This window comes from Caretta caretta, chromosome 26 (genome assembly GCF_965140235.1).
Source record: "Caretta caretta isolate rCarCar2 chromosome 26, rCarCar1.hap1, whole genome shotgun sequence".
NCBI lineage: Eukaryota > Metazoa > Chordata > Testudines > Cheloniidae > Caretta > Caretta caretta.
The window spans coordinates 9,711,291-9,723,529 of record NC_134231.1 but is presented as its reverse complement, the minus strand read 5'-3'; the positions used below and the strand labels follow the sequence as shown (position 1 = coordinate 9,723,529).

The 12,239-nt window shown below is 40.8% G+C and overlaps 1 protein-coding gene across 1 annotated transcript in view; it reads left to right on the top strand.

Moving 5' to 3' along the window:
* Nucleotides 1-12,239, top strand: part of LRRTM4 (leucine rich repeat transmembrane neuronal 4) — a 1,034,392-nt gene that overhangs the window by 400,230 nt on the left and 621,923 nt on the right. Inside the window, exon 3 of the mRNA XM_075123423.1 lies at nucleotides 2,224-2,283. The gene's annotated coding sequence lies outside the window, so the exon portion shown is untranslated. The remainder of the gene's footprint in view (nucleotides 1-2,223; nucleotides 2,284-12,239) is intronic.

Below are 12,239 nucleotides of genomic sequence, written 5' to 3'. Positions count from 1 at the left end.
GCTTTTAGCTCTGTAGGTTCCCTGCTCAATCCCTGGTCTGTGGGCCAAGACATCTGCCATTACACCAGGATTTGGGAGTGGAGGTTCATAGGCGCACTAGTTCTCTCTTGGGAGTTTGTGCACGTGTGCACCTGCATCTTCGCAGCTATTGGCCTTCAGAAGAATCCACTGCAGTGGACTTTCTCTAGATTGAGTCAATCTGAGAGAAAAACATGGCCCGGTATTATAAGCAGCTGGGCGATATCGCCTCTATTCCAGCTTCTTCCTCTGACTGAATGGTGACTATTCTGTGTATGAAGTGGTGTCTGTGGATGCCTTTGGAACAAGTAGCTTTACTTGCCTATCTCTAAAATAAAACATTCTTTTATCAGCATTTTGTATTGTAGAAAAGAGCAGCGGAAGGGGCAGGGAAAGAGGGGTCTCCAAATGTGAGCTGGCCCTTTAAGAGGTTTGTTGCAGGTGTAGCCTGCCTTCCCAGGTGAAAAGAAGAGGAGGGAGAGGGTGGGGGCAACTCCCATGATGGGACCATGTGACTCAGAACGTGGCCTGCTGGGAGATAAAAAGGCACGGAGAAAGTTTATTTGTAGTTCTGAAACAGGGGAGTGTAGTTTACAGAAGCTAGTGAGAAACGGTGGAGTTCAGGGAGGGAGACTACTAGAAAGAGGGCAGGTGATGTTCTCCAGAACTACCGGATGAAAGATCTGGGAGAGGAGGGCCTTGCAGGGAACAGGAGCGTGCTAGGTGAAAAGTCCTTGCTGGGAGTTCCACAAAGGACTGTGATCCTGGAAGGAGAGTTAGCAGGAAGGGGAAGCTGGGCTTGAAAGGCTTTTGAATCAAGAGCTATATGGATGATGAAAGTACTAAGCAAGGCAGGGAAAAGAGGCCTGGAAGGCTTTAAGTGTTCTTTTTTGCTAATAAACCACATGCAGAAGGGCAGCAGTGAAAACACCAGTTGGTGGTGATTGGTTTGATGTGAGATAGAATGTGAAGGGGGGCGGGGGGATAGCTCAGTGGTTTGAGCATTGGCCTACTAAATGCTCATTGGCCAGGGTTGTGAGTTCAATCCTTGAGGGGGCCATTTAGGGATCCGGGGCAAAAATTGGGGATTGGTCCTGCTTTGAGCAGAGGGTTGGACTAGATGACCTCCTGAGGTCCCTTCCAACCCTGATATTCTATGATCTATGAACTGAGGCAGCAGATAAGCTCTGGTGCTGGAGTCCAGTTCATTGCTAGTGTAACTCTACTGAAGTCAAAGGAGCTAAGCCAGGGATGAGTTGAGCCACAGATTATGGAAGCAGTCAACCTGCATGTAATCTGTAGTCTTTGAAAAGCCAATGGAGATTGAAATGGCGAGACACATGAAGATAATGACTTCCATGCTCCAAATCCCTCAAATGCAGACCAATAACTTAATAAAACTGATCTGTCTCACTGACATCTGTTGCCTATCCAGAAATTCTTTTGGATTTGACCTAAACATACAACTGATGGTAACTCAGAAACATTCTTCTGACGCTGTCAGCTTGAATGCTTTGGAATTGGTGTTATTGGTCTTGGTAGGATCTCTCTTTAAAACAACCTTTGCTTCCTTGTTGGTGGGGGTGCTCTAGATTTGTGATACGTAGCAACCACAACCACCATTTATTGGGTTGTGTTAGGCAACATGTCAGATCCTCAGAAATGGAGAGCAGTAGTTTTGTGTTTAGCAGCTGAAGTAACACAAAAATAAGACCCAATGTATTGAATATTTCATTGTTTGTATGCAAATTTCGGGATTTTCAAATGCTTTGATTGGCAGTACTGCAGAGGTCTATCTGAATGGAATTTACTGCAGCCTCACATCGATAAGGGGTTGTGAGACATGCTAACACTAACCATTTTTGGGAGGCAATTCTATGTGCTAGTACCATGGTCTCAATCAGCAACTAGAGAAATCTTGTAATTCATGCCTGGAAGCATCAGATCCTGTAGTCAGAAACCTGAGAAAATGTTTGGAGAAAGGCAAATCTATTCGCTGTCATATAAGGTTATGTGAAAGAGCAGGTGACAGGTAAAGAGAGGAACTGTGCTCAGAAAAGATAGCAACAAGGAACTGGGAGAGCCAGACTACCATACATAACTTAGTGCAGAAGCATGGGACACTCCACTTTGCATTGCAGCCTTATTGGAGGAAAATCTGCAAGGGCTGGCAAACCGTCACTCACTTTAAACTTTGTTTTGCAGCTCCTCCTTGAAGAGAACTTGTCATCTAGAGAGGAAGTGGAAATGCTACTCCTAGATCAGGTAGGACTGCTCTGACGCAGGGGGGGGGTGGGAAATTGTGGGACACTTATTCCATTATAAACTCCCAGAGTTCAAATCCTTGGAAGCGAGTGAAACTTGATGTTCCTGATATAAAATAAGTGTGCTTTGCATCAGGGAGGAACAACCCTTTGCTTTAGATTGAGGATGAATATTTGTTATATTTTAGATAGAAATGAGCTGTGGGGCTTTGTCGATATGTGATTTGTTTGTGCATGATGATTCCGATATGTTTGTGCTTCACTGGGCTTTTGTGAACACTGCCTTCGTTGGAGGAAGGCTGAGTGGTGCGTCAGGGCCAGATTCAGCTTTATTACATCGCTATAAACCTGGAGTAACACAAATTGAGAGCAGTTCATTTGGGTTGTTCTAGATTTACACAGAGGCAGGAAAGATTTGGCCTTGCATCTCGATAGTTCGTGATGATAAGAATACCATACCTCCAGTGCCACCTTTTACTTTTGTTTATCTCTGTGTTTCACCTTAACAAAGATTTATTTTGCCATCTTCAAGATGAGTGATTAAACTTGGGCTGGTGTAGTGCTTACCAGTGTATTGCTGTGTCGGGTTGTGCTAACAGAAAGAATACAGCTTGATAAGCAAAACCACAAGAGCGGAGTGGTTTTTGTGTTTGTGTGGCTGTCTAAAGTACATGCATTTTATTCATGTTACGGGTTAAATAAATGGGACAGCTTTTGACTTGGAGGAGACACAAAGTATCAGCTAAAAAAGCCACTTCTTAAGTGGAAAGTGGGGAGCTTTCTGGAAACTTCCCCAAAGGTACCTAAAGAAGAGAGCAGCACTGAAAGAACCTTTATATAAATCCATGGATGATTTAGTTGGGCATTGGTCCTGCTTCGACCAGGGGCTTGGACTAGATGACCTCCTGAGGTCCCTTCCAACCCTGATATTCTGTGATTCAATGAAATCCAGTTCATAAATTGAGTTCAAGCTTGGTTATTGGTATTGTAAGTGAACTACTACATTTGATCTAACATTGGCATGGAATTGCTCTTGAATCTGTGTGTGTGTGTGTGTGTCAGAGATTCAAAATGATAATCTTCATATTGGTTCTTAGAAGTTTGGTTGTACTGAGATATTACAGTCAGGGGAAGCCTAATTACCTGCTGGGTCAGCAAGCTGGGGGTGGTTCTCTGAAACTGCGCAGCATGCAAAATAATTAACATATTTATCTCACCATTTGAGCCATTCATTGCAAGGTATTTCCTATTCAGCAGTCCCTGATTTTTGCTCATTTGTACTTCTCTGGAAAACTTGTATGTGAGGATTGCATGTAGCATCAGAAACGTTAATTAAGCCTCACAACACCCCTGTGTGTTAGGTGCTACACACGGTGTTATACCTACTTTAGGGCCCGAAGCAACTCCCACTGAAGTTTTTCTATTGACTTCAGTCAGAGTTAGGTTGGGCCCACATAGGATTAGAAATTTGAGGCACAGAGAGGTTGTCTTGCCCAAGGGCTCTCAATGAGTCAGTGCCAGAGTTGAGAACGGACTTGAACCCAGGAGCCCTGATCGAGAGATGATATGAGGCTTATTTAATGTTAGTAGAAAGTTCTTATATGAAAGGTGCTTTAAAAATGCAAAAGCAGCCGCTATTGGTTATATCAATCTCTGTAAATGCTGTACATTCTTGGTGCTCTTTTCCCTTAGCAAAAAATAGGAGAGAAAAAGTAATGCATAAAAAAACACCACCACCACCACCAACCTGCATTTCAGTCATGATTAGAGGTTTGCCTTCAACCAAACATTTGGTCTCAGGTTGCAGTGGGGGAGGTTTAGGTTGGATATTAGGAAAAACTTTTTCACTAGGAGGGTGGTGAAACACTGGAATGCGTTCCCTAGGGAGGTGGTGGCATCTCCTTCCTTAGAAGTTTTTAAGGTCAGGCTTGACAAAGCCCTGGCTGGGATGATTTAGTTGGGGATTGCCCCTGCTTTGAGCAGGGGGTTGGACTAGATGACCTCCTGAGGTCCCTTCCAACCCTGATATTCTATGATTCGCAAACTTCCAGGAAGTTGGAATCCAGATCCAAATGGTGTGGCTTAACCCCTATCTCTAGCCTTTTATCAACCAGATTCTCAAGTGTCCAGCATCCACAATTGGGAACAGATTTTTCACCTAAATGAGGCCCAGATTTCCAAAAGCAATAAGCACTTAAGTCCCATGGTTATACTTATAGCCAGATTTTCAGCACCCAACATATTGAGATCTCTCTTGAAAATCTAGCCATATGACCTCATTCCTGTTGAAGTGAAGAGGGAAATTCCAACTTCACTGACTTCAGTGAAGCAGGATCAAGTCCTTATTGAGGCTTCTCCACAGGAGTTTGTAAAAAAAACCCTGGTTGGACATGCATATACATTTCTGTATGTTAAGATGTGGCTCCTCTGTGAGCACAAATATTTCTTGCATAAAATATTCACCATTCTCTGTATTAAATATTTCAGAACAATCATACATTTCTATCAGTCACTTTAATTGACACAAGCTCCTTTAGGTCTTTTTTGTTTTTGTTTTTAATAATTAAAGCTTTCCGTCTTCATAAAGGGCAAAGGGGGGAAAAAAACAAGACAAAACATGTGATTCTGTTTTGCAATGTTCAGTCCTTTGGCAATTGCTTCTCCTTGGAGTTTCTCTTTGCCTTATGGCCCAGAGTGAAAATTCCAATCACTGCTTCCCAGAAGCTGACAGTTCTCGCAAAACTTTTATCCTCCAGCAGTCCCTTTCCGAATGGTAATTCACACTTTGAACCAATAAGACAAGAACGCTCTTACTTAAGCATTAAACTTAGATCTTCGCACAGGACACAATGTTCTGTGACAAGAATAATTAGCAGTAACCTTTAGAGTCACATGGATCCCGCACAATGTGCAAGAAATTGGTATCTGCATGATCCACGTGATTCGTATAGTGCTGGAGGTTCTATAAAGCTTTAATAAGGCTGTCATACTGCAATTGGATCTAGTAGCATAGGCCCCTGGGCCTCTGGGGAGGCCCGGATTCTTCATTGGGGTCTCTGCTAGTGGATCTAATTGCAGGATCAGAGGCTTGGTGTGTAATTTATTAGTCGAGATGAGGGCAAGTAAATTGCTGATCCAGGCTACAAATCGATTGCTTATTTGCCTGCTTTTTGTGGCAAGGTCTGTATTTGTGTTGCGTATTTGTTTTGTGGGTTTGTACAGCACCGAGCACCACAGGACCTTCCGCAATACAAGTGATAAATAATGAATGTGAAGGAATGGAAGATACCTGGTCCCAGTGAACAGGAGTTTCCACTCAGTTCAGCTTTCCCCCTCCATTTGGACCGATGCTGAGGGGAAAGACTACTTAGCGATGGCTTTAATACTTGTGAGATATTAAGGTTCTATACATGGGCCAATTGGTCCGGGTTGAGATTCAAGCAGGGGAGTTATTTTTCTGCTCATGTTAACCTATTTTGCTTTCTTATTATGAACATCTTCCCTGGAGGAAAATACTTTGCCACCTTTAATTGTGTTTATCTTTTCATTACCTGAAATAGCTTCAACCAAAGCCCAAGGTTTGCAGAACTTATTTTTCACTCCAGATCAGAACCGTCCTTCTTTCCTTGTTGGTTTCATAATGTATGTAACCAAGAATCCTGTTCCCAATAAACCTGAATTAATGAACCTAAAGTTTGGGTTCATCTCTTTGTCAACGGAGAGGTCCTAAAGTGACTTTGAAGGTCTGCGAGATGTTAAAAGAAGGTTCTGCTTTGTGAGGAGCAATAATTATTGCTCCCCATACATGTCAGGAGTGCCTTATCTGAATGTAACGTTTTGATTTTTGTCATTCAAAATGACTTTTTTCCAAACTTTACTTTATGATTAAAAAATAAAATATAATATAAAATAAATTCTAAATCAAAATGGAACATGACAGTTTAATTTAAATAGAATATTTTAATTGGGAATTTTTTTTTTCAACCATTTCATTTCATGGGAAGTTTTGAACTTTCGACTGGGAACAAAAACAAATATTAAAATGTCAGAATTTTGCATGAAGCAGAAACTCTACATTTCAAGCAGCTCTGTTTAGAACCTTGTGTTTATTACTCAAACAACTTTTCAATTTCTGGCTTATTTTTCAGAAGCATTTGGTACCTCGTTACTTAAACTCCAAATGAAGTTAATTTAAATCAACACATTTCAGTCTATACCTCATGCAAAGGGCCCAGTCTTGAACTCCTTACTCAGGCAAAAACCTCAGTCGAGTCAATGGAAGCAAAAATTTCAGGACTTTACTCTTGTACTGCTCCCATCACAGTGGTATCTGAATGCACCGGGGATGAATTCCTGGCCTGACTGCAGCCAATGATTTTGCCAATCACTTCATCTTGGATGAAATCCTGGGCTCACTGAAGTACCAAACTGGTTCTTGTTGAGAAATACACTTACTATCCTTATGTTGATTCCTATGTCACCAATATCCCCCTGTACCCTCCCCCCCCCCAAAAAAAACAACCCCAAAACCCCACACCAAAAACCCATCATCCAGAAAAATAAACACACACACACACACACACACACACACACACACACACACACATCAGCTTTGGGAGGCTGGGAAACCAACATATTCTTTGCTGGATCCAAAGTGCTTCTCTTTCCTTATCAGGCCTGTAATGATAGTGCAGTGATGACAACTTAATGATAGCAGCCCCGATGACGCCATTCAGAGCCAAGTAGGTGAAGATTACACATTTATTTTGAAAAATAATCATGCAGTTAATTATAGCACTTGACTTTTGTCCTTCCCTTGCCTGGGTTCTTGGGGAGGTTGGTTCACTCAGCTCGTAAAATACTGCGCCAGTTAGTCTAAAGGTCAAAAGACTCTTGTATTATGATTTGTAATTGCTGGTAATATTGAGTACAATAATTGCAGCATCATTTTAGGTTATTTAACTCTTTGCTTTAGCTTTCCTATTAGCATTGTAAATTCTGTTCTCTTGTGTACCTACAAGTGCCTCCTTCCTGATCTTTTGGTAGGGAAAGCCATAAACCAAGACTCAAACCCTTCTCAAGCTATTCAGATTTAGATCCAAACTTTCTCAGAAATTTGAGGCTCAGGTTCATCACTATGAAGTGGTCTCTGCCTGTGTTGTGTGGATTGGGAAATGTTCCCCCACTCCTAGCCCAGTACAGTATCAAGTGCAGTCTTCTAAACTACCTCCATTTTGGTGTCTTGGCAGAAATTGAATCCAGGACTTGAATGCTAAAATCCAAACCAAGCCTTTGAACCTAATGAGGTTGTCTTTCACTGCTGCTAATTAGACAACCACATTAGAGCTGGGTCTCAAAATACTGGAAAGTTCAGGGGTGTTTGAAGCTGATATTTTTGTTCATGGCCATCTGTGTTTCTCCAGAGCCTTTTTCTATCCATCTATGTATCTTACGGTTTTGTACTACCAAACATCACGGTAGTATCTGAGCTCCTTTGACATAAAATCGATTGGCAATAGTGCGGTCCCTAATGAACTTTACCAGTCTTTGGTTCTGGAGTTACAGAAAGCTCTGCTTGGGGAAATATTTTGTAATACTGTTAAGGTGCGCCCCAGTATGAGTTGCACATTGGCCCTTATGCTATCTTGCCTGCCACAATGTATACGATGGCAGCCCTTTTTAGACAGGAGGTGTTTATTAAAGGAAAGAGTTACGACTGCAGACACGCTTCTACCCACCTGGAGTTCTAGCATTCTCTCTGTTGTTTACCAGGCCCCACCTCCTATTTGGAGCTATCTCTAAAAGCACACAGAGATATCTAGTGGCTGAATAGCATACTCCTAGTAAGTCTACATTATACTGCTCTGTACAAGCAGGGTAGCTGAGGAGTTCTTCACATGGGCTCTAACTTTCTCCTCTCCTCAGCCAAGTCTATCATGCAGTTGTAAAGGGAGAATTTTTCCCTTTCTTTGCATATGTATTCACTTTTTTTTCCCCTCCTATGAATGATTATCTATACAAAATGCTTCAAAAGGATTCTTTCAGTTCCAGTGTTCTCAGTTCTTACTTTGTACTCATCTACAGTAATCCAGCCTACAGAGAATGAAAGCTAAGTTGAATGTATGCAAAATCTTTTTTTTAAAAATGTGCAATAAGAAATTACTTTTCATGCAAACAAGTCTCTTTGCTACACAGATGAGCTAATCACAAAGCAAACGTGGTGTTCTAGTCTGTGAATGCAACATGACCATCATAAAATGAATGACATGTTTCTTACAAATGAGATACACTTACGCTTGCTCTGTTGTCATGGTATATACCATTACGTGGTTTTGTCTCATGCATACTACCTGTACATTTTTTATCTAGCATTCTTTGTTACAAGTGGGAGGAGAGGGAAGAATGACAAGGCCAAAACAGCTGAGGATTTAAATGGCTCTCAAAAAGAAAACTAAAAAGAATACTAGACTATCAGGGTTGGAAGAGACCTCAGGAGATCATCTAGTCCAACCCCCAATTTTTGCCCCCGATCCCTAAATGGCCCCCTCAATGGTTGAAACTCACAACCCGGGGTTTAGCAGGCCAATGCTCAAACCACTGAGCTATCCCTCCCCCAAATCAAATCAAATCTCCAAGTAACAAATAAAGATACAGTAATGGAATTTTCATTCTATAGGAGATTTTTAAGTTTATTTGCATTCGAAATAGGAATGAAAAACTAAAATTTTGTAACTTCCTGTAAAATGAAAAATTCCGGGGGTGGGGGGGCAGCTCACTTTGAGGCCATTCAATCATTTCATTTCAGTAACTTAGAATCATTTGGTTTTGACCTTTTGTTTACATTATAATATAAATATAACATAATAAATTCAATATTTTAATATATCTACATGAAATATTTCAACATTACTAAAATGAAACGTTTTAACTTTTCCTGTTGAAAATATCGTTGAAATCGACCTGTGAAATGCTTTGGGTTTGACAAAACTGCACTATTCAATGGAAAACTGTTAAATCCATTTTTTTCAACCAGATCTAGAAATGAACACCCCTCAGACAAGGCTGGTCTTGAGCAGTCCTTTCTGGGCTCCAAGCAGTTGCACCCTTCCTAAGGAAATGGACTACAATGATCAGATTCGTCTGTATTGTTGCATTATGCCCATTCAGCTCCCTGCAGCAAGTAAATCCCGTTCGCCTAACGCAGCAAGCTAGCCTCCATTGTGAAATGCGTCACACTTTATATTCCTTTGTGCCTCGTGAGTGAAATGTTTAATTTCCTCTCTGGCCACTGGTTTGTCTGTGACTTAATATTGCTTAATATTGCATGCTGTGTCTCTCCACTCCTACCTATTAACTAGTCAGCCCCACGGTAAAAAAATCTAGTTTTTAATTCATCTTCTCATTTGTCCTTCATTCTTCCCTCTTTTTGCATTGCTGACTATGGAGATGGTGGCGTAAGAGTTGAGTCTTGCAACAGGAGGGTGGTTGCGAGCACGTAGAAAACCAGTTACCAATTGAGAAAAGGGCTGTTGTGTATCTCAGTGCCTCTAGTGCTTCCATGATCCTAAATTCTCCTGGCACAACCCTCAGGGACCTGTATATGTTAAAGCACTCAGAAGGTCGGAGAAAAAGCTTATTTATTAGCTGCGTGAGCATTCAGCTCAAACCAGAACTGCTCAAGTCTTGGGAAACATGGAGGTACTGGTATTGTTGTGTAAATATATGGGATATTCCTACACAGGCCAAGAAGGACACATTCTCTATTGGTAGGCGGAGCTCTGGAGTGGAAGGCATAACAGGGGGCTGCAGCGAACAGGTTCCAATTTCCGTAATGTTAGGGTTAAAAATAACATTTTAAATACAGGCTCTCCTTCATACATTAAGAACACAATATCTAGTTACCAATAGGCATGCTCAAAGGCCTAACACTTCCATCCTCTAAGGATAAATAATGTAAATAGCATGGAAGTAATTATGCTATCATGGTACAATCACCACTGTTTCAATTTAACCCTCGTGTAAGCAGTTTCAGCATGACTGGTTTCAGTAAATCTGCACATGTTTACTCAAGAGCTGGATATTAAAGATATCATATTCTCTTAAAATAGGGTGACCAGATGCCCTGTTTTTATAGGGGCAGTCCTGTTTTTTGGCACTTGATCTTAAATAGGTGCCTATTGCCCCCCACCCCATGTCCTGTTTTTTCACAGTTGCTATCTGGTCACCCTATCTTAAAATTGTTTTAGGTTGTAAGTGACTTGAGGAGGGGCCTTTGTATTTCTTTGCTCCGTGTAGTGGTTGAAACACGGTTGAAGCCATCGGAGATCAACTAATAATAGGAAATGATCATTCTGGCATTATATTAAATACAACTGGGAAACCAATGGAAACTTAGCTTCTACATATTGAGATCTGTTTCCTTTGGAAGAGAATTAGCCAATGCAAGAGGCTGTTATGGCTGTGTTAGCACTTCTACAAAATGCCTTTTGTGTCTCAGCAGTTGAGTCCTTTGAGTAAGAGTTTAGTTAACATATAAACAGAGGAGCAGAGGAATTATCATACGTCATCAGAGAAGAGATCCATCTAGTCTCGGGTAACCAAAAAGCAAGTGTGAAAAATTGGGACAGGAGTGGGGGTTAATAGGCACCTATACAGTATAAGAAGAAGCCCTGAATATCGGGACTGTCCCTGTAAAATTAGGACATCTGGTCACCCTAATCTAGTGAAATAGTCTCTGACAGTGGCCAGTACTTCAAGCAAAAGGTGCATGAATCCACATTGAACAATGAATGAATAATCTGCATGGGGCAGGCGGAGGGGAGGGAGAGTTCTTAAACCTCATTGGTTACTGGTTGATTTAATGCCTTGAAGTATCATGGTTTATATCTCTGATGCATCTTTATCAGGTCTATGGATGTTCACTTTAACCGTATACATGTCTATTTATTTACTTTTAATTCTATTAAGATTTTTGTCCTAAATAATAGCTTATAGTTCATTACAAAATATAATTTGCATATCAAATTATATTACCCACTTTATTCTGTTGCATGTACATCTGTTTAATTTTTCAGTGCAAGTATTGTACCTCATTAAAAAAAATATTGACCTACTATGGAAGGCTTTGGGTATCAAAATGCCTCAGATACTATATTTCCCAGCACTAATTAAAACAGTGGTCCACTGCAGTAATAAACATCTTATACCAAATGTGATGGGACAATTTATAAATGCCTTTATTCTGTTAAGTGTTTGTCTTCATAAATGTGATCCATAGGAACAATAATGTTTTAAGACTTTACGATAGCTAGTTTTCTACCACTTTAGAAGTTAGCCTGTTGATAGTGGATGCACTGCCATTCCTATTTAATGGTGTTGTTAAATATTTATATTAGGATAATAGTAGTTGAGATCGGGGCCCATTGTCCTTAGCATTATAGAAACGCATAAGGAGACAGAGTTTTACACTTACACACACACAGAATAAGGTCCCTGGTTAGGAAAGCAGTTAAGCACAAGCTTAAGTTTGTCCCTATTCAGGAAAGTGCTTAAATAATGTGTTTCACTTCCGCTGAAGTCACTGGGACTTAAACACCTTGTTAGAGTAGTAGACCATACACTTAAATGCTTTCCTGAATTGCATATTGTTGAATCTTGCAAATATTTATGCCTCTGAGTCATCCTATTGAGTTCAGATGTGTAAGTGTTTGCAGGATTCTGGCACAAGACATTAAAATGCATGTTCCTAACTAACGTTTCAGTGACAAAACCTTCGTTGGACTACAAAGTCCTGCTTTATTGTAGTAATATTCTCAATGTGGCTTGGGATACTGGTGGTGGTGTAGTTTGCTAAGTCTCAGAGTAGCAGCTGTGTTCCTCTGTATTCGCCAAAAGAAAAGGAGGACTTGTGGCACCTTAGAGACTAACCAATTTATGTGAGCATGAGTTTTCGTGAGC